Source organism: Triturus cristatus, chromosome 11, assembly GCF_964204655.1.
Source record: "Triturus cristatus chromosome 11, aTriCri1.1, whole genome shotgun sequence".
Lineage (NCBI taxonomy): Eukaryota > Metazoa > Chordata > Amphibia > Caudata > Salamandridae > Triturus > Triturus cristatus.
Genome location: NC_140594.1, coordinates 650,734,883 through 650,758,119, shown reverse-complemented (window position 1 = coordinate 650,758,119; position 23,237 = coordinate 650,734,883).

Here is a 23,237-nt window from a genome sequence, read left to right as displayed (position 1 = left end):
AGCATTATAACAAACACGCAAAACGCAAAAAGGTGGCAGGGTAGAAACACCCTGACCCCCTAGGCCTGCTCAGGGGGTCCCACAAGGACCCCCAGGGACAAAATAAGCATTTTGTTTTTTAAATCAGCGAAATTTGTGCACCCAGCGCGAAATTCGGCCGAAATATTTTTTAAAAACGCCCGCGCTTCGTTGTTAATTAGACCCCAAGGGGGCTAAGTCCCAGGGGCAATTTGTATAATGTAAGTGGGGCCCAGAGGGGCCCCCAGCCCCGGGGACCGCCACCCTCCGGGGCTTTATAAAATGATGTGGGGGTCTCTCAGCCCCCCCAGCTCCGGGGACCGCCACCCCCTGGGGCTTTAAATTTTTTTTTTAATAATAGAAAACCTGTGTGGGGGGGGGGGGGGCTCCAGGCACTGCCACCTCCCCAGGGCTCTAAATATTCAAATTGGGGGATCCGTGACCCCCCTTCTTGCAGCACTCTGCAAACGCTCCCCCTGGCACGTTTGCAGAGGGGGAACAAATTCCCCTTGAATACTGGGGGTCCCTGGGGGCCAACAAGCCCACCAGGAACCTCCAGTATGCGCCAGGGGCTGCATTGCAGAGAGGTGTTCTGTGGCCACGCCCCATTTTACACCTCTCTGCAACGCAGCTCTGTGCCGCTTAATGGAGTTAGCTGGTGGGCTAGTTGCACCCCAGGGACCCTCAGGATTCAAGGGGAGGTAATCCTCCAAATTAAAACGCGCCACGGGGCGCGTTTGCACAGTGGTGAAGGGAGGGGGCGAGACCTGAGGTGATGTGTGTGCAAACACGCCCTGTGGCACGTTTTAAGTCCACAAATTAATTCCTCTTCAATACTGAGGGTCCCTGGGGGCCAACTAGCCCACCAGGTACCTCCAGTAAGCGCCACGGAGCTGCATTGCAGAGTGTTGTAAAAAGGGGCGTGGCTTCTGAACACCTGTCCGGCACATACTGGAGGTGCGTTTTAAGTGGAGGAATTAATTCCTCTTCAATCTTGAGGGTTCCTGGGGGCCAACTAGCCCACCAGGTACCTCCAGTATGCGCCAGGGAGCTGCGTTGCAGAGAGGTGTTCAGAGGCCACACCCCTTTTTACACCTCTCTGCAACGCAGCTCTGTGGCGCTTACTGGAGGTACCTAGTGGGCTAGTTTGACCCTAGGGACCCTCAGGATTCAAGGGGACTTAATCTCCCAACTTGAAACGGACACAGGGCGCGTTTACACAGTGGGGAAAGGAGGGGACGGGGAAAAATATATAGAGTGAAGAAAGGGACACTAGATACGGAGTTTAGGAGCAGTGGGTATTTGTACATTTCTGAATTTATGGCACACTAGCATATGATTCCGAGGGTATTTTTCAAAATGTCTTGTTTTGTTTTACACACTGGCTTACATTTGGAAGGCACAAATACAGAGAAATCCAATTGGTAATGACAAATGTTCTACTATTCTGTGTTTCTACGTGACTCCCAATAAAAATGGTCCCTCACTTGTGTGGGTAGGCCTTTTGCCCGCAAAAGGAAAGAGCCACCATTGCCACACGGACACCAACTTTTTCCACAGAAAACTGACCCATTTTTCCAATGTGGGTAGCTGCGGATTTTGGGCCCTAGCCCAGTCGGCACCAAAGAAAACCTAGCAAACCTGCACATTTTTTTAAACTAGACACCCAGGGGAATCCAGGGTGTGGTGATTTATGTGGCTCTCAACATAATTTCCTACCCACTTAAAACTGAAGCTTTTTAGTAATGTGGGTAGCTGTGGATTTTGAGCCATAGTTTGGCCGGCACCTAAGGAAACCTTACAAACCTGCAAAACTTTGGAAAATTAGACTCCTGAAGAAATTCAGTGTGGGGTGACTTGTATGACTCTAACCAGGTTTTCCTCACATTTCTGTGAGGAATACTTCTGGACTCTTTGGGGAGCCACAAATTTCCTACCACCCAGAATTCCACCTGAGTCTTCCAATAAAAATGCCCTCTCACTTGTGTGGTTAGGCCAAGTGCCAATGACAGGAAAGAGCCCAAAACACAACCTGGACACATGCACACTTTTCCACTGAAAATTGGCCCTTTTTGTACTGTGGATGACAGTGGATATTGGGTTGTATGTAGCTCAACCGCCGACACCTAGGTAAATTCAGAAAACCTGCACATTTTTTAAAACTAGACAACTGGGGGAATCCAGGTGGGGTGGCTTCCATGGTTATCACAAAGTTGACCTACTCAGAAAACCTTGCAATCCTCAAACTTTGACAAAAAAACCACACATTTTCCTCACATTTATGTAAGGAAAACTTCTGGAATCTGCAGTGGACCACACATTTCCTACTACCCAGCATCCCTGTGAGTCTCTTGATAAAAATTGTGTCTCACTTGTTTGTGCAGGCCTAGTGCCCATGACAGGAAAGGGCCCAAAACACAACATAGACACATCACATTTTTTCACTGAAAACTGACCCTTTTTGGCAATGTGGGTAGCTGTGGATTTTAGGCTGTAGCTCAGCTGCCACCTAGAGAAACCTAACAAGCCTGCACCTTTTTGAAATTTAGTCACCCAGGGGAATCCAGGATAGGGTGACTTTGTAGTAATGAAGTCCCACAGGCAAGATGTAGTTTAAGTAGAATTGTTGAAGTAAGTTACAGGTAGAAGAGTTCTAGTATAGCAGCCCCACCAGGAGCAGCCTGCCTGCTGCTCAGCCCATTCTCAAACTGTCACACTTCACCTCACAGGCACCCAACATTCCAATACGCATCATCACTCCAACATTCCCTGCAGCACACATTCACACTGGCTGAGCAGGAAGAGAGATAATGGCAAGCCATTCACAAGAACAGGATACTACATATCCCCCTTTCTTATATAACAGAAGTATAAATGGAATAAATGAGAGGAACACAAATGCAGCTGAATAGATGCGATGAAGTGAAGAAAAAGGAGAGAGCAGAAAGATAGGTGGAAGTAAATGAAGAGGAAGCAATAGATAAAAATAAACAGATATAACCCATCCTCCCCTTTAATAAATAACAACAGAACAGAATGCAAAAGTAAGGTATAAGACACAACGTGATAAGAGATTGACGGAAAAGCGCCACTGACTACCCCCAAACACACTGATTGGCCAGACCCATATGCAAGGAGGAAAGACATAGCACGACACAAACTAAACACATGCTTTACACCCAGACACACAAAGTGGTGAAGGAAGGATCTCCTCCTGAACAAGGAAGAAAGAGAAACACACTACAATGAGGGAAAAACAGTGGACAAAGGTAGACTAACAACCAAATAAAGTCCAGATTCCAAGGATGAGAAGAAGATGAAACATCACAAGGAGAACTGAACACGCGAGAAAACAGGGAAGATGAGAAGAAAATACAAGAAGTATCACTCAACCTCCCTCATTTTCAAAATGGACAGTAATTCAATGGTTGCTTCATCCTGGCGGGCGCCATTGCGAGTGTTCACGCGTCTGGATAACCTCGCGGGACACCTATTTAAGGCGGTCCTTCTTCTTTGGCTACCAGACAAGGTATTACTGTAGCTGCGTTAGCGCTGCTGCTATCGCCGCGATTTTTAACTTTCCCATTTTGTATTTGCTTTCATTTTACTTTCTTACCCCTGGTTTTAGTCTGTGATTAGGCAGTGGTCCCCCCTCCCTCTTACCGCATATAAAACATCTTAAGCACCGCCGTTTGGTGGGTCCGGGTCACGGGTGGGTCCATAGTTTAGTTTTGGCCGCCATCTTTGGTTGGGCTGGTGTTGCTTCATCCTGGCGGGCGCTATTGCGAGTGTTCACGCGTCTGGATAACCTCGCGGGACACCTATTTAAAGTCGCTCCCCCCGCGCAGCGGGATCGCGCAGTGGGTCGCCGTCGCTTAGCCGGAGTCGTGCCTGAGTCCTGCCCGTCTGCGCCCGTCCGCGCTGAGGACGCCTAGGGCGCTTGGGGCTCGTCTCGATCACTGGGGCGGTTAGTGTTGGCATGATTACCTATTCCAGCATTCGTTTACGGTCCATTGGAGATTCTATTTCGAAGTGTGATCAGGCACAGATCCATCCGCTAAGCGGCCCTCATCGATGTGCCTGTAAGAGATGGGCTTTTGGCTCTCCCGTTCGCATCTCCAAGGGAACTTCCCTCTCAGTTTCACAAGGCAATGGCTCGACGCCGTCACTTCGCTTATTGAACCTAAATGTTAGGTCTCTGGTCCAACATCATTTAGCCTTTTTCGATCTTATACAGGAAGAGTCTCCTGACATATTTGCGATCACGGAAACGTGGCTGCAGGAACACGATACAGCCATTATCAATTTGGCTTTCCCCCCTGAATATTCAGTTTTCACTCTTAATCGGTTATCTAGAGGAGGAGGTATCGCTCTTGCCGTCAAATCAAGTTTCCCCTCCAGTTGGAAGGTCTTAAACATTGTTGGGTGTGAAAGCGCCTTTTTTAATGTCTCGATCAGCCCCCAGTTTTCTATCTCGGGGATGGTGGTTTACCGGCCCCCTGGCAGTGACGTGGCATTTAGAGAAGCTTTCCCCGATGCTGTTAGCTCCTTGTCTATTGGTTGTGCTAATTTTTCCATCTTGGGAGACCTCAACCTCCACTTTGAGAACAGGAGTATGCCGGCTGTCAATAATATCTTAGCTGACCTAGAGGCCCTCCAATTGGATCAAAAGGTAGCTCAACCCACTCATGTGGGAGGGCATACGCTTGATCCTTTTTTTACCAATCTCCCGGAAGTTACCATCTCTGCTATAACACCAGTGGGGTGGTCAGATCATTTCTTAGTGGCTATCCGAGTTCCGTTGCCTGACACTCCCTCCATCCCTCCTCCCAGACTAATTTTCAGAAGACACTGGAATAAACTCAGATTAGAGGATTTCCATGAGGTGTTGGCTGCAGATCCGCTGGGACCCTTGGATAGTGTGGAACTGGGTTATGATCTATTCTGCAAGTGGATCACTAGGGCACTCGATTTTTTGATCCCTCTTAAGGCAAGTAAGTCTCGCTCTAGAGAATCGAGCCCTTGGTATAACAGCGCCCTTCGGGAGTTAAAGGGCACTTGTCCGCGGGCTGAGAGAGAGTGGCGGAGACATTATGACGCAGCAAAAAAAACGCTGTATCTGAACTCCGTCAAGGTTTACCATCGTGCCATTTGTAGAACTCGTGCGGCATTTTACTCGGAAGATTTCCACAACAGCCCTAACCCTTCAAAATCAATATTTAAGGCCCTTAAAGATCTTTTGGCCAAAAGAACTTCTTCCCCGGTATTGGCCTCCACCATTCATTGTGAGGCTTTGGCATCCTTCTTTTTGGAGAAGGTGCAAGCCATTTACCGGTCATTTTCCCCTATGGGCCCGCCATTGGGATCTCCGGTGATGATCCCGTGCCGCCCCATTATGGAGTCCCTCCCTCTGCTTTCTTCTGAGGATTTTGATAGGGTGACCCAAAAAATTAAGTCTGGCTCACCCCTGGATCCATTAAAGCCTATCTTCCTTAGAGACCAGTCCTTTGTAGGACGCCCTATATTGCGATCCTTCATTAATACCTCGCTGGCGACGGGCATGGTCCCAGCGGAATGGAAGCGGGCTGTGGTCTCTCCTATTTTGAAGAAGCCTTCTTTGGATCCTTCGAAACCGGAGAACTACCGGCCTATTTCTTTACTTCCTTGGCCGGCAAAAGTTATGGAGGCCCATGTTAACCAGGCTCTTTCTGATCACCTCACCCGTGCCAATATCCTCGATGATACCCAGCACGGGTTTCGTGCTGGGCATAGTACGGAGACAGCTCTTCTCGCAATGGTTGAGCATCTACGTGGAATGTTGGATGTGGGGCAGACGGCGGCGCTAATACTTTTAGATCTAAGCGCCGCCTTTGATACTGTCTCACACCCTATTCTTTTACGTCGCCTGGAGGAGATGGGCATTGGTGGTGTAGCCTTACAGTGGTTCCGCTCCTTTCTTGACGATCGTTCCTTCTGCGTTGCCATACCTCCTCATCAGTCCAAATTCCATCCCCTGGGCCTGGGGGTGCCCCAAGGATCCTCGCTGAGTCCTACGCTTTTCAATCTTTATGTGAGGCCGCTGGCTGATGTTGTCAAGCAGTGGGACTTGACGATGGTCTCTTATGCTGACGACACTCAGCTAGCGGTCACTATCAGCGGGGATGCTGAGTGCGATGCCCCCAGGTTCCAGAGTGGACTGAGAGCGGTGGCGAGCTGGATGAATGTTAATTGTCTCCAGCTCAACGCGAAGAAAACTGAGGTTATGGTTGTCGGGAAGGGGCGAGAGCTTTGGGGAGACAGATGGTGGCCATCTGAACTTGGGCCAGTTCCAACTCCAGTTACGGAGTTGAGAAACCTGGGAGTGTGGCTGGAGCCCGCCCTCAGTTTTGTGGGGCATTCCAAGAAGACTGCGGCTTGCTGTTTTGGGGTTCTTCGAGGCCTTAGATCCGTCTTGAAGTTTTTTGACCCCCCCACGAGGCAGCTGGTGGTTCAGGCAACTGTAATCTCTCGCTTGGACTATGCCAGCTCCCTCCTGGTGGGAGCAAACTTGGCGGAAATTAATCGCTTCCAACGCGTTCAAAACGCAGCGGCCAGAGCCATAGTTGGTCTGCCCAGGTCCTGCTCTGTCTCCAGTACTCTTTGATCTCTACACTGGCTGCCGGTGAAAACTAGAATTGACTTTAAAGTTCTATGCCTGGCCTTTAAGATCCTGAAGGGTCTGGCTCCTCGGATCTTGTTGAATCTCCTGTCTTTTTATGTACCTTCTCGTTCTTTGAGATCGATGGGCCAAGCGCTTGCGGTGGTCCCGAGATTCATGTTGAGCCGTATGGGAGGCCGTTCTTTTCGGGTAAAAGCAGCTATCCTGTGGAATTCTATCCCGTTGGAGATTCGCCTCTTGGACAATCTCCTTTCATTCCGCAAAGCTTTAAAGACGGTGTTATTTTAATTCCCTCCTCTCTGCGCTGTCTGTTTGTTCTTTTTATGTTCTGTTAGGTGCGGCTATGTCTATCTTGTCAGGCGCCAGGACGCCCCTTAGCTGGGGCAGCTGTGCACATTATAAATGCCCCTAACATAACATAACATAACATAACATTACAAGTAAATGAACAGCAAAGTCTAGGTGTTGACTAAAAATAAACTGTACCCCAATGTGGGATTACTCATGTAAAGGATTTGTGACATGAATAATGTAAATGGGAATGACACCCATAAGGACAACCCTCGAGAGAGAGGATAACCACTAGTAGTGATGGGACTAAAACCCCATAAGACACACACAGTGTAAAGGTAATAATGTACCACTAGTACATGAAGATGGGACTAAAACCCATGACCTACCACTGACATAAGGGTGGTTAGAAAATGTAAATGGGACTGACTCCCATGACCTGTCCCTGAAAATAAGGAAAGGAAGATAATGTTAATTGGACTGACACCCATAACGTATCCCCTGGCATAGGGGTGAGTAGCTAGAGTTGATAGGACTTGGACCCATAACCAGGTACCCTAAGTAAGGGTATACACAACTTGAACCAGTGTAAATGGGAGAAAAACCCATAGAGGTGAATGTAATGTAAGCAAATGGGGCTATAATCCATTGAGACAAATGTAATGTAAGCAAATGGGGCTAGTACCCATTTCCATCCCTCTTGTAGGGAAGAGTAAAGTGTAAAGTGTAAACATGCAAAAAGAACAGAGAAACAATTGAGCTGTGTACCCAATGTCCAGGAACGTAATGTAATGTGCCAGCGAATCCCACCAAACCATCCCAATGAGGAAAATCGGGGAGAAAAACAGTTCCTTGATGAAATGTTTCAAAAACCAAAACCATAAATGCATATGGTGTAATAACAGCCAGGCATACAATTGGCTTACAAAAGGAATCACATTAACATTTGCTGACTTTTAAAGTTTAGGGTGTCTGTGTCACCGAAATCGTGCCACACACCAGCATTCTTGAGAAAGCCAGGAGCTGACTATGTCTAGTAAGATCTTCGTGCCTTGACAGTTAGGATCCAATGTGGAAAAGGGAATCTGGTGGCCAGCTCAAAGAAGTGGTCCAACTGGCATATAGGGTTCTGTGGTTGGCATCCAACATGGAATATGCCGATGCAGTACTGGGTGAACCAGAAATAGGCTCGAAAGCCAGGCACAAAATGTACTTACAGAATCCACCACATGTCCATGTAAGTACTATTTTCCTGCTCCTAAGATGTGCCAACGTCCCACAGGAATCATGGATACAACGTTGGGGTGAGCACCCACAGATGACAAGATGTGGTAGGTACATGGCGCTGCAAATGGAATGGAAAGATTGGATAATTCATCCCCCGCTGCTTTCGGGGAGGTGCCAAACAGGATGGCTGCACGCATGATACGATGTGCCGGATGGCTCCCGGCACGCTCGGGTGCCAAACAGTGTCCCTCAGCAAGTGCTGGCATGTTGTCACAGAAGGTCCGCGTCCTTGAGATGATTTGGGCGGCTTAAAAAATTAGATAAGAAGCTCGCACACTAACTGCCATAGAAACGGTAATAACGGCAACTGAAATGGCAAGTCGTCAACATAGATGGGGAGAAATGTTATCACTAACGATAAAAGTGATTGTGAAAGCCTTATCTAACAGTCATTGTAAAAGAGGTGCTTGAAACCGCTGTATGGGTGGAAAGTTCTGGACTTACGGCGCTACAGTTGTCAGGGCCCAAATTTACATGTGGCACAGTCTTTGTGAATGGCTACACCCAAGAGCCATTGAAAGGGTAAGGTTGAGAAATGGTGGAGGGTAGTGCCTTCTTAATTGGTCCACGTCAGTGGAGAATCCATGTCAAAAACTTTGTTCCAATTGAAAATGCTTGTGATGTTTTTATTACTAGTAGAAAATGCAAATATAAATTGCGAAAGAAAAAACAAACAAGCGGACACGTGTTTCGCCCATGTGGCCCATTGGCCTTGGGCTTTTTCAAGGCTAAAATGGTTTAACAGTCACAATATAAAGATAAGATACGTGCAAAATTGGGTGAAAAAAGTGAAGGAGAAAGAAAAAGACAAAGTATGGTGGATTTACCAAAGAAGGTCAAAAATTTCAAAGTGAGGGATAGAGAAAGAGAGATGGAGGGAAGAGGAACACAGGGGGAAAGGGAAGTAAGGAAGGAAAACACGTTGGGAAGGAAAGGAGAGAGACGATCGGGGAGAGACGATAGTTCAAAGGAGGAGAGAAGAAATCAAAAGAGCTTATTAGTGGTGACATTTTGTTTTCATATAAAACAGCATATAGCAGGTAAATATGTACATAGATGACATAATATCAATACAAATGCCAGATTGGGTGTATTGACACATTACTCTTATAATAGAATCATAACACTAGTAACACTTTCCTAGGCGCAACAGCATGAACAGGGCAGAACCAACAATACTATTATAGTTATGTCTAAGATTAGTAGGGTCCTATTCTGAAAAAGAAAAGAGTAAGTCATGAAAAAGAAGAAGTGTGTAATAGTTTCAGAAGGCAATTGGTAAGGTGAGATAAACGTTGATAGGTGCATAGCCTGCAGATTCATCAAGAAAAAATATATAATATCACCAAGAAAAAATAAAACATTTAGTGCTGACACCAAAGACGAGAGTTAAGGGAAAGGAAGATTTGCAGACGAAATGAGGGGAAAATTCATAGGGACAATCAAATAAAACAAGGTATCCCATTAGTTATACAGGTGAAAAAAGAAGAAGAAAGGCTGCTTACCGGTTTTCAGTAAAGAGCAAGGTCTGCCTAAATGGAAGAGCAAATGGTTCAAAGAGTCACTCATAAGATCGAGATTTTAATAGTTGTCTCTGTTAAGGATGGGCTAGAATAGGGCTTAGTATTAAGGGCGCAGGGACGCTTTAGAAGCCAGAACATCGTGCTAGCCAAAGAGTATGTGAGCATAAGAAAACAGAGGTGCTTTACCATTGAAACAGTCACGAGAAATGCAAATAACATTGCGCGCTATATAAGGTGTTGCTAAATTAAAAGTCAGTGGCATTTGAGTAATGGGTAATGGGTGCAAAAGAGGTGCAACCAGAAAATAATGCATAGATAGCTGACGCTTACTTGAACACAGCCATCTAGGTCTGGAATGGCCCCTTAGATATCCTCGGTGTAAGAGAGTTTACCAGACAAACACCCCGATCCTCCTTATGCGATGTAACACAGGCGCACATTTTGTGTCTGTGCAGCTACGCATCTCCCAAACACCGAAGTACCGTAGTGGCAAGTACAGACAAAATTAGTATTTACTAGCGCTGCGTCGCTTGTCATTGAAAATTGTTGGCAGGGACCATCCCTCCCATTCTTGTCAACTGCAATGTTTCCCCAAGTTCCATGTTGTTTTTGAATGTCCTCAGGGTCATACTGTATGTGACTGGAAATACAGATAAGTGACCCAAAAGAATTTACACACTGAAAGTTGTTAGGCTTGATGACGAAATCAGTGCTTTAACATCAAAGTCCAAAGTAAGTAATCTAGATGAGCACAGCACGCCTGGGCTAGGGCTGTCAGTTGGTGATGACACTGGTGGGGCTGAGAGGCGTTGTGCTTCATCTTCACAGGTTTCTTGTGGACATCTCTGGTTTTCTGTGAAGAACTTCTTGCTTTCTTGTGGATGTCTTTAGTGTTCTGTGAAAAATGTTTTGGTTTCTTGTGAGTGCTTTTGGTGTTCTTTAGATACCTCCTCTTGAATTCCAGTTGTAATATGTAGGTTAGTCACCAACTTGTTGCCAAAATATGTAGCAATGAAGTCCAGCAGGCAAGATGTAGTTTAAGTAGATTTATTGAAGTAAGTTACAGTTAGAAGAGTTCTAGCGTAGCATCCCCACCAGGAGCAGCCTGCCTGCTACTCAGCCCATTCTCCAATTGTCACACTTCACCTCACAGGCACCCAACATTCCAATACGCATCATCACTCCAACATTCCATGCAGCACACAGCACTTTCACACTGGCTGAGCAGGAAGAGAGATAATGGCAGGACATTCACAAGAACAGGATACTACAGACTTGCATGACTCTCACCAGGTTTTCCTACCCAGAAGCCCTTGCAAACCTCAACCTTTAACAAAAAACACATTTTCCTCACATTTCGGTGAGGAAAACCATCTGAAATCTGTGTGGAGCCACATATTTTCTATCACTCCTCATTACCTCAATCAATCAATCAATCAATCACTAGATTTATAAAGCGCGCTACTCACCCGAAGGATCTCAAGGTGCTGGGGGGGGGCGCTACTGCTCGAAGAGCCAGGTCTTGAGCTGTTTCTTGAAGGAGAGATGGTTCTTGGTCAGACGTAGGTGGGTGGGGAGGGAGTTCCAAGTCTTAGCCGCCAGGTAGGAGAAGGATCTTCCTCCAGCGGTGGTCTTGTGGAAGCGTGGGACGGTGGCGAGGGCGAGGTTGGCGGAGCGGAGCTGGTGGGTGGGCGTGTAGAATGTGAGTCGGTTGTTGAGGTATGCGGGGCCCATGTTGTGGAGAGCTTTGTGTGCGTGGGTGAGAAGCGTGAACGTGATCCTCTTGCTGATGGGGAGCCAGTGCAGGTCTCTCAGCTGGGGGGAGATGTGGCTGAAGCGGGGGGTGTCCAGGATAAGTCGTGCAGAGGCGTTCTGTATGCACTGGAGTCGCTTCTGTAGTTTGGCTGTGGTTCCAGCGTAGAGGGTGTTGCCGTAGTCCAGACGGCTGGTGACGAGGGCCTGGGTGACCGTCTTCCTGGTGTCTGTGGGGATCCACCGGAAGATCTTTCGGAGGGTGCGCAGGGTGTTGAAGCAGGATGATGAGATGGCGTTGACTTGCTTGGTCATCGTGAGCGAAGAGCCCAGGATGAAGCCCAGGTTGCGTGCATGGTCCGTAGGCTTTGGGGTGGAGCCCAAGGTGGGGGGCCACCAGGAGTCATCCCAGGCGGAGGGGGAGGTTCCCAGGATGAGGACTTCCGTCTTATCGGAGTTCAGTTTCAGCCGGCTGAGCTTCATCCATTCCGCGACGTCTTTCATTCCTTCCTGGAGGTTGACTCTCGCGGTGGCGGGGTCGTTGGTGAGGGAGAGGATCAGCTGGGTGTCGTCGGCGTAGGAGATGATGTTAAGGCTGTGTTGGCATGCGATGGCTGCGAGGGGGCTCATGTAGACGTTGAAGAGGGTCGGGCTGAGCGAGGATCCTGGCGGGACGCCGCAGATGAGTTCGGTGGCCGAGGACCGGAACGGGGAAAGACGGACTCTCTGTGTTCTACCGGCGAGGAACGAGGTGATCCACTCCAAGGCCTTTCCTTGGATTCCTATGTTGCTGAGGCGCTGTATCAGGGTGCGGTGACATACGGTGTCGAAGGCTGCCGAGAGGTCCAGGAGGATGAGGGCGGCTGTTTCCCCGTTGTCTAGCAGGGACCTGATGTCGTCGGTGGCTGCGATGAGGGCGGCCTCGGTGCTGTGGTTAGCTTGGAAGCCGGACTGCGAGAGGTCGAGGGATCCGTTAGTCTCGAGGAAGGTGGAGAGCTGCTTGTTGACGATCTTCTCAATGACTTTGGCCGGAAACGGGAGAAGCGAGATGGGTCGGAAGTTCTTGAGGTCTGTGGGGTCCGCGGTGGGTTTCTTCAGGAGGGCGCTGAGCTCGGCGTGTTTCCAGCTCTCTGGGAAGGTGGCGGATGCGAAGGAGTTGTTGATGATGTCCCGGAGATGGGGTGCGATGACGGAGTCGGCTTTGTTGAAGATGTGGTGTGGGCAGGGGTCGGTAGGGGAACCGGAATGGATGGTGTTCATCGTGCGGGTGGTGTCTTCGGTGCTGACCGACGTCCAGGTGCGGAGGGTGGTGGTAGGGGGCGCCGGATTGGTGGTAGTGTGCGTGGTATGTGCGCCGAAGCTGTTGTGTATGTCGGCAATCTTGCGGTGAAAGAACGAGGCGAGTGAGTCGCAGAGGTCCTGCGAGGGCGCTGGGGCTGGAGAGCTCTTTGACGATGCTGAAGAGTTCCTTGCTGTTGTGGGAGTTGTTGTCCAGTCGTTCTTTGAATGTGGTCCTTTTGGTGGTGCGGATCAGTTGGTGGTGTTTGCGGGTGGCATTCTTGAGGGCTGTCATGTTTTCTGCTGTTTGGTCGTGGCGCCAGGCTTTCTCGAGGGTGCGGCAGGTTTTCTTGGAGATTTTGAGGTCGTTGGTGAACCAGGAGGCTTTCTTGCTGCCGTGTCTGCTGGGGGGGTTCTTCAGTGGTGCGAGGTCGTCAGCGCAGTTGGTGAGCCATTGTGTGAAGTTGCGGGCTGCTTCATTGGGGTCCTTCGTGATGTTGGGGGGGTTCTGGCTGAGGGAGGTGGTGAGCTGGTCGGCGGTGATCTTGCTCCAGCTTCTGCGGGGAACCTGTTGAGGGTGGTGGTGGGTTGTGGTTCTCATGAAATTGAAATGGACGCAGCTGTGGTCCGTCCAGTGTAGTCCGGTGGAGTGGCTGAAGGAGATGTGCTTGCTGGAGGAGAAGATGGGGTTGAGCGTGTACCTCAAGTCTCTCAATAAAAATGCTGCTTCTGACTCTAATTAACTTTTTGCTCTCTGTAAGATAACTTTCATATTTGACTAAATCTACAAATTTCAGAGTTGGAGAAGCCGAGTAGTGCGCGTTTTGCTTTAATGATCTTGGTAAAGGATTTGTGTCCGGTTCCTCCCTTTCCTGGGACTTGAAACTCGTACACTGGAGCGTCAACAGATGCATTGCTTCAGAGAAACATGTTTTTGTATTTCACTATTTAATTTTCAGTTTCCATTTCAAAATCTGGGGCAATATTGTCACCTGTCTCCCACCACTCCGAAATCTGGGGGAGAAAAATTCGCCCTGTCCCCACGGTTCCTACACCCATTATATCAACCTCATAGAGAATAGATAGACATCTTAGGCTCAGGCTCGTACTCGAGTGCAGACAAACACAATAAAATGCCTGACGCAATCAAAACAAAAACCACATTCATCTGTTTATTACATACATGTATGAGATGATGAACTGAAGATGTAAAATAGCCACCTGGAATACCAATGGAAGGTGGAAGGATACATCCAAACAGCCAACAATGTGAAGTGAAAGAGTGATACTTCCCTGGGAGGGAGGCAATGCATATGTCAGTCAGTCAGTCAAAAGCTTTTATTTCGGCATGATGCCATAAAAAGACATAAATAATTCTGTACAATAAAACACAATTAAATCGACATATACATAGAGTGCAGACCATAAAAACATTAAAACTTTAAGCTAAAAAATTGCGCAGAGAAACAAGGGAAAACCTCAAAAAGCCAAATTATTGGAGCTGTGACCAAAGCCCAAAATAATCTTGGAGCACCAGCAGAATCTAATAATGCAATAAAAATGATACTGGAATCAAAGGGGTTGTGGGACAATGATCATTTTTTTGGACCTGGTGAGCCACATGGAAAAGAGATATTTGGCCATCGCAAAGACTATCAGTGGGGTAGTATCATATTTTAAAATTCTAAAGACTACCTGGTAGTCCCTAAGGCCCCTTGACTTACAGAGCTGAATAATCCATTTCTTCCTAGCCTTGATATAGAGGGGGCAAAAAAGAACAACATGCATCTCAGTTTCACAAATATCAATACAAGCAGGACACATGCTTGAACGATCAGATACGTTCGACCATCTACAAGTGAATGCCCTCAAAGGTAACGAACTATAACGAAACTGGATGTAAAGTTTCTTTGCCAGGGGGGGGTTGGATAACATCCAGGAAGGTTTCATACTGGGGGCTGGACTTAATGTCCAAAAAAGTGTCTGTAAGCCTACCCAGAGAAGAATGTAATAGCATTTCCTTCCGATAGAGACACAAAGCCTTACTCAAGGATTTCTTGGATAATGTACAACTTGTCTCTTCCGGGGCGGACCAAAGGTCCCCCTTCCCTATGGCATAGCACAGAGTCTTAACGTAAGTTAGCCAAGGAATCTTTTCCAGTTTCCCCCTACCCAATATATCGGCCAGGTCAAGCCTATAGCTTGCAAGCTCAGGTGTTGACCATAGTCGTCTCCAAAACATGAGAGGGCGATTCAGGGCAATTTCATCTATAGGAACTAAGCCTAAATCCAATCTCAAGGGGATTAGGGGGGTACTCGCAGGTAATTTCAGCAGACGCCTAATGAAAGAATTTTCAATTACCGCTAAAGAAGCAGGAGTGGAATACCCCCAAAGCTCAGCGCCATATAGCGCGCCCCCTCTTGCTTGAGATTTGTAGATTTCCATGGGGGGGCCCAAAGGTTTGGAAGATGTGTTATTAAAAACCTTCAGTAAACCACCCACTGATTGAGCTAGCTTCAGGTTTGCCTTTACCAAATGAGACCCCCATTTCATTTTATCATTGAGGGTCACCCCTAGATAGTCAAAGGTGGCAACCCTATCTAGTTCTACATCTCCCATCTTAGGGTGGGGACAGTTGATTAACTTAGAACTGAAAACCATGAATTTTGTTTTGGATAGGTTCAGTTCCAAATCCCTTTTTTCGCAGAAAGAGCAAAAAGCCTCCAATGTGCGCTGGACGCCCATGAAAGATTTGGATAACAAGAGCGTGTCATCCGCAAACATAAGGGCCGGTATCCTACGCCCCGCGAGGATCGGAGAATCCTAATTAGCGGAGCGAAGGAGATGCTCAATCATCCCATTGATAAAAAGGGAGAAAAGGGTGGGGGCCAGGACACAGCCCTGCCGCACACCCTTTTCCACCGGGAATGGCCCTGAAATTTCCCCACATCTCCCAAATCTCACCCTTGCATAAGTGCCTTGGTGAAGGCGTTTGAGTAAATGACAAAGGTAGGGGGGAACACCCATCTCTAATAGCAAAAACCACAGTTTTTCCCTATGGACCGTATCAAATGCGGACCGAAGGTCCACAAAAATCAAATAAAGATTACCAGCTCCCATACTGACTGTCTTCCAATAGATCAACTGAAGCCTAAACAGTTGGTCAATGGTAGAAACCTTTGCTCGAAACCCTGCCTGGAGCGAGGTTAAGATTTGATGGTCCTCCATCCAGGTCTGCAACCTTGTTAAAAGGACTCGAGCAAACAGTTTTTGTAAGACGTCAATCAAACTAATGGGGCGGTAGTTGGCTGGGTCGAGGGGAGAGGATTTTTTGTGTATAGGTATAATTTCTGCTCCCAACCAGGTATCCGGGATCTCGAGACCCTGCAAAATGGCATTGAAGTAAACCAAAATATAAGGGGCCCAAATATTTGGTTCACTTCTAAACAGATCACCGGGAATCCTGTCAAGCCCCGGAGCCTTCCCCGCAGCTAGGGTACTAAGAGCCAACTCTATTTCTGAGAGGGAGAAAGTACGACTCACAGAGTCTTCATGGTCCTTCTGATTCAATGGAGTTGCGTTGGGCGGGGTTACCAAATCAGAACCTCCCCAAGGATCACTTAAAGAATATAGGGGTTTGAAATGGGCGAGCCAAACCTCCTCACTGAGGTTAGGAATGATAGCGGGGCTACAAGCTACTGAACCAGTTCGAACAATGTTCCAGAAGGCCCTCGAGTCATGAACTGCTAGTGCTTGTTTCATGTTTTGCCACCTAAGCTCCTCCCACTCCGATTTTGCCTCCTTAATCAAATTTTTATAAAATGCCCTTGCAACCTGGATACTCAACAGTGTGCCATTTTTTACCTCCTTAATCAGGGCAGTCTTGGCCAATCTACAGGAACTATTGTACCAATGCTCAGGCCTTGGGGCCCGTGGCCTTGAAACAGAGGTACTATAGAAAAAACCAACCAGGCCACCCAGAAGTTCCTTATGGATATTTTGGAGAGCAAGGTGATGGGTCTGCTCAATATCCCCGTTGGAACTCAATAGGAGGAAAACCGCCTCCAGGGAACGAGTGACACTACTATATAAAGCTGCAAGCTTTATTTCATCGGTCACAACCCTTGCCCACCTAATCCGTCTGCCTCCTGCAGCTAGAACCAAGTTCTCACTATTGTGTGGCGACAGGCCATGTGAGCCTGCACTACCACCAAAGTTACTTATCAGCTCTAGTGACAGTAAGTTATGGTCACTATCGATCCGCGGAATAACAGAAAATGTTGCTAAATAGCCCCAAAATTCCACGTTCACCAAGATATAGTCGATGGTCGAGCAACTCCCGGGTCTATTGAAGGTAAAAGCTCCCGGTACATCAGGACACAGTCTACCATTACAAGCCCTCAAGGAATGTGCAATGGCCAACTTGTTAATCTCGAGGGCTAAGGGAAGGAGACGCTTGGCCGGGTAAATGGTGGGGACAGGGATTTTGTAGTTTTCGTCCTCATCACAGGTAAGGGGAGGGATCCCGAAGAGAGGCTCGTAGTGGCAGTTGAAATCCGCACCTAATAATTTGTGCGACGCAGGAGGAAGGGAATGAAGTACCTCGTCCAAAGCTCCCAAAATCGACAACCCCAACTGTGCCGGACATGGGCGTAGATAAACGTTTAGGACAGCCAACGAATATCCGGCAGGGAAGGTAAGTAGCAGGCATAAGATATCGGGGGATTTTGTATCAATTAATTTTACAGAGCAACCTAGATGGGTTGCAACCCAGATAACTAGCCCCCCCGATGGTCTTCCCCTAACGCCTTGAACCGCGGGAATAGAGAAAGTTGCATAGCCCACCCTCGCTGGGCTGTACCGGAGCCAAGTTTCTTGAAATAGACAAATATCAAATTTGTCCATTAGATCTCCCCACTCAGGGTCAGAGAGTTTGGTCTCCAGTCCAGCCACATTCCAAGACCCTACTAGTGGTCTACGCGAGGGTGAGGAACAAGGACTGGTCTCCAAGTGGGGAGAAATAGGCGACTCATGCGAGGCAATATGTACAGGGGGACCCAGCTCAGGGTATCCTTCCATAGTGCTATTGTTCAGATAGGAAAGGGGAAGGGGAGTGTGTCCACTCCCAGTGCCCAATGCGGTCAGGGAAGAATCCATCTCCATACCATAGACCTCTCTACCAAAGTTCCCCTCACAGCGCATGTGCCTACCCTTGGTGTTCCTTCCGGATGATGGTCAATCCACGGAACTAAGCACATCAAAACGGTTGGCAACCGGGATATTGAAATAAGAATTATGAGAGGGATGGTGAGGGTATGAAGGTCCTACAGGGTTCAGAACGTTGGGATGAGAATAAAAATACCCCAAATGGAAAGTATCAATAGAACCTAGTTTGATCTTCCCACCCAAATCCAGTATATGTCCCACTACTCTGGGGTCCCTAAAATTAACCAAGACACAATCCCCACTAATGTCCTTTAGGCGGGTCCCTAGCCAACTAATCCTACGAACAAACAAAATCTCCCCTTTGCCAGCACCATTCAATGGTCTATTTTTGGACAGCCAATGTGTGACTTTATTTTTTAGTTCATAGTAAGTTTCCCCCTTAGTGCTAGATAAAGGAGGGACTCCTGTGAGCACAATCACATACGGGGCAGACTCGGGGGGGAGCTGAACAAATGGCAGAGAATTAACCAAATTCAGAGAGGCTGAGTTCCCTCCCATGATAGGAAGGAGCCTACCCCCACCAGAACCCCGTGGGCTATGTTCCTTATTGATCTGAGGCTGGTCACAAGCTAATGAAACAGTAGGTGCTCGGGGAGCATTCAAAGGTGTAAGGGCACCAACAGAAGAGACAGTTGGTGGAGCCAAGGGAGGCTGGGGTAAGATAGAGGAAGTAAGAAGCGAGCAAGAACTAGGCTGGCCCTGAGGAACAGGATTATTACTCCTAGCTTGGGTGATACTACCTACCATGCCACGAGAGATGGGCAGTGGATCAAGATATGACTGCTGTGACCCTATACCTTTGGTATTAATAAGAGATACCAACCTGTCTATTTTGGATGACAGGGTTTTTAGGAGAAGGTTTAGGGAGTTGTCAATGTGCGATTGTAGATCTAGTAGTAGGTTAGAAGCCCAAACCGGTGGGTTAATAGTAGGAGGGTGATGAATCTGGTCTGAAGAGGCAAGCCCAGGAGCAAGAGGGGCAGAATTAAAGGTCCTTTGTTTTGTTTTCTGTTTTGTTTTCTGCTTATTTTTCTTTGGCTTTACCCTTTTCTTGGGGGCCACTATAGAAACAAAAGAGGAAGATAATGGACCAACTTCCGTGCGCTCAGGCTCATCTAAAATCACCTGCGCACAAGGTAAATGGGTAAAGGATGGGAGCATGGATGTCATAGCTTCCATATCCACCTGATATGTGGACATATCAGCCGAGCCGTCATGTGGGGGTGCCATAGTAAATGCAGGAGTAATGGACAGCCGTCTTTCCGTATTTTCAATTGCTGTAGCAACCACCCCAATTGTTTTCTGCAACATTTTGTCTATCGCTGTCAAACTTGGCAGCGGTGGATTCGAGTTAGCTAGTTGCCTAGTCATAGGACGACTCGAAGAGGGTTTAGTATGTTTCCCCATTACTCAGTTGGGGACTAGCAGACTGGTACAGTACTGGAAGAAACCCCTGTATGCACAATAGCTAATTGCTAAAAAATCAAGAATAAAAAAACAACACGCTACGTCAGCTTATGACTGTATACTATATAGCTATTAAAACATTACTCATTGTTAATGAGATAATAAAGTCCAAACAAACCCAGAGTCCACAGCCAAGAGGTGTTGCCCAGCCCGGCCTCCTTCGGCCCCGGACGGCCACAGACGGTCCCGCCCTTGTCCCGGGCTTCTCCCGGCGCCGCCCGCGCGCGTCCGCGAGGCGGAGGGAGTTGCCTCCCTTAGTACTCCTCCAGGCGCGGGAACCGGTTGGTGGGCGGGGATGCAGGGCTTGCTGGGGGATGTAGTCCAGCCCTCTTCACGGCCGCGCAGCGGCAGCGGCACGGCGGCGGGGGCAACCCAGACACAGCACTCCACACTCCCCGGAAGAACAACGAGACAGGCAGGACAACAAGGTGGCAACAGGCGCAGGGAGTCCTCAGCAGGACCTCGCAACAGGCAAGTAGCTGCAAGCGCAAAGGAATCCTTCCCGGCAGGACCTCAAGCAGGCAAGTGTTTCCCGCTCCCCGAAGGGAGCTGCCTCCCTTAGTACTCCTCCAGGCGCGGGAACCGGTTGGTGGGCGGGGATGCAGGGCTTGCTGGGGGATGTAGTCCAGCCCTCTTCACGGCCGCGCAGCGGCAGCGGCACGGCGGCGGGGGCAACCCAGACACAGCACTCCACACTCCCCGGAAGAACAACGAGACAGGCAGGACAACAAGGTGGCAACAGGCGCAGGGAGTCCTCAGCAGGACCTCGCAACAGGCAAGTAGCTGCAAGCGCAAAGGAATCCTTCCCGGCAGGACCTCAAGCAGGCAAGTGTTTCCCGCTCCCCGAAGGGAGCTGCCTCCCTTAGTACTCCTCCAGGCGCGGGAACCGGTTGGTGGGCGGGGATGCAGGGCTTGCTGGGGGATGTAGTCCAGCCCTCTTCACGGCCGCGCAGCGGCAGCGGCACGGCGGCGGGGGCAACCCAGACACAGCACTCCACACTCCCCGGAAGAACAACGAGACAGGCAGGACAACAAGGTGGCAACAGGCGCAGGGAGTCCTCAGCAGGACCTCGCAACAGGCAAGTAGCTGCAAGCGCAAAGGAATCCTTCCCGGCAGGACCTCAAGCAGGCAAGTGTTTCCCGCTCCCCGAAGGGAGCTGCCTCCCTTAGTACTCCTCCAGGCGCGGGAACCGGTTGGTGGGCGGGGATGCAGGGCTTGCTGGGGGATGTAGTCCAGCCCTCTTCACGGCCGCGCAGCGGCAGCGGCACGGCGGCGGGGGCAACCCAGACACAGCACTCCACACTCCCCGGAAGAACAACGAGACAGGCAGGACAACAAGGTGGCAACAGGCGCAGGGAGTCCTCAGCAGGACCTCGCAACAGGCAAGTAGCTGCAAGCGCAAAGGAATCCTTCCCGGCAGGACCTCAAGCAGGCAAGTGTTTCCCGCTCCCCGAAGGGAGCTGCCTCCCTTAGTACTCCTCCAGGCGCGGGAACCGGTTGGTGGGCGGGGATGCAGGGCTTGCTGGGGGATGTAGTCCAGCCCTCTTCACGGCCGCGCAGCGGCAGCGGCACGGCGGCGGGGGCAACCCAGACACAGCACTCCACACTCCCCGGAAGAACAACGAGACAGGCAGGACAACAAGGTGGCAACAGGCGCAGGGAATCCTCAGCAGGACCTCGCAACAGGCAAGTAGCTGCAAGCGCAAAGGAATCCTTCCCGGCAGGACCTCAAGCAGGCAAGTGTTTCCCGCTCCCCGAAGGGAGCTGCCTCCCTTAGTACTCCTCCAGGCGCGGGAACCGGTTGGTGGGCGGGGATGCAGGGCTTGCTGGGGGATGTAGTCCAGCCCTCTTCACGGCCGCGCAGCGGCAGCGGCACGGCGGCGGGGGCAACCCAGACACAGCACTCCACACTCCCCGGAAGAACAACGAGACAGGCAGGACAACAAGGTGGCAACAGGCGCAGGGAATCCTCAGCAGGACCTCGCAACAGGCAAGTAGCTGCAAGCGCAAAGGAATCCTTCCCGGCAGGACCTCAAGCAGGCAAGTGTTTCCCCATAGGTTAGTTGTTATTGACTGTGGTCTAGCTACTCGAAGATGGCCGCCCTGATCCAATGCATATGTTAAGATATTGATAACAACAGATCCCAAGATACCGTAGCTGCCTCTAGCTAGACTTAATAAACAAGGATTCCACTATCATTAACAGCCATGTACTTTAGGGTGCTGTACGGCTGTGAGACACAAGAAATCTGATTGCATGAGTTTTAAGAGACCTTCTAGACGAACTTTTATATTTTTGGTGGCAATGGAAGCTTGTCTGTAGCGGCAGGCAAACCTCTAATTAGTTAAACTGGTAGATGTACAAGAAAATAATGTATATATCCTACTGTATATAACACAACCAATAAAAGTTAATGGAGTTAAACGCCTACCGTAGACATACACTTGTAAAATGGAGGTTGAATGTAGGTGATGCTGCAGCTTTTATCCATCTGAGGTGGCTATAATGAGTAGCCTGAGTAATAAAAGGACCTGTAATTTGGCGCCAAGCGAGAATTGAGCGTGGTGTGTGTGGGCTTAAATTGCACTGAGTTTAGTAGGTGTAATTATCGAGCTGGGCTGGGGAACAGAACATTATGCAGGAGCTACTGCTGCTGGTTGGCAGAGTCAGGAACAGTAATAGAGCTAGAAGGGTAATTGCAGGTGAGATCTGTCAAAGGCAGATGCTTTAATTGTTTTGTTTCAGACGCTAAATATTAGAGCTTGAGAGGCGGCGCGAGGAGGCACACCCAAGTTAGCACATTCTGTCAACACCTGTCCGGGGCCAGGCCCGCAAGGCTTCCACTCCCGTGAGAACATTCCAGAAGTGGAGCAGTGGCTTCTCTCTCTCCTGAGACACCGCGCGCTGCTCTGCTCACAGGCTCTCTCTCTCGAGACAAGGACTGGACTAATGCTGCCGGGCACCAAGTGTTTCTGGCGGGGGCCGATTCCACTGCTTGTGGGGGACAGGTTATTTTTTTATCAGTATCAGCACACAGTTTATTATATAGTTAATTAAAACCATGGCAATATTAGACATTTAAAAGACATGCTATATAAAGGACAGAAGAATCGGTGGGTCCTTGCAATGCCCTCTCTAGTGTGACTGGCACAGAGGCGCGCAACTAGATCCAAATTTCGGGGGGGGGGGGGGGGGGGGGGGGTAGCTAAGAAAACATTTCGGGGGGGGGCTGAATCTTTAAGCAAAAGGCAGAGTGGAGCGGATTTCAGGGGGCGGGGCTGAATCTTTAAGCAATAGGCAGAGTGGAGCTGCAGGGGCTCTTAGAAGGGGTGAAACAACAGCGAGGCCTCATTAACATGTAAATGGTCTTTTAAAAGACCTGTGAAGTGCTCGGGTGCGGCTGTGTGTGTGTGCCCGGGAAGCTGACTCATCCCGGGCTGCCACACATGGGGGGGGGGGCTGAAGCCCTTTGAGTCCAATTGGTGTTGCGCGCCTAGACTGGCACATGGGGCCTAAAGATAAAACTCACGGTGTACAGTCGGCTTTAGTTAAGTTTAAGGTAACTTGGCTATTTTAAATCTATTAAAATGTATATGGAAAAAGTAAAAATTGTTAAAATCCGCTACAAATTGGGTTAAATACATAACAATTGTTAAGACTCAATTACAAAGATGTCAGACTTTGCAATGTCTAATGTCCGTGTTGCAGGAACTAAATGTTATCAATGCGTGGTC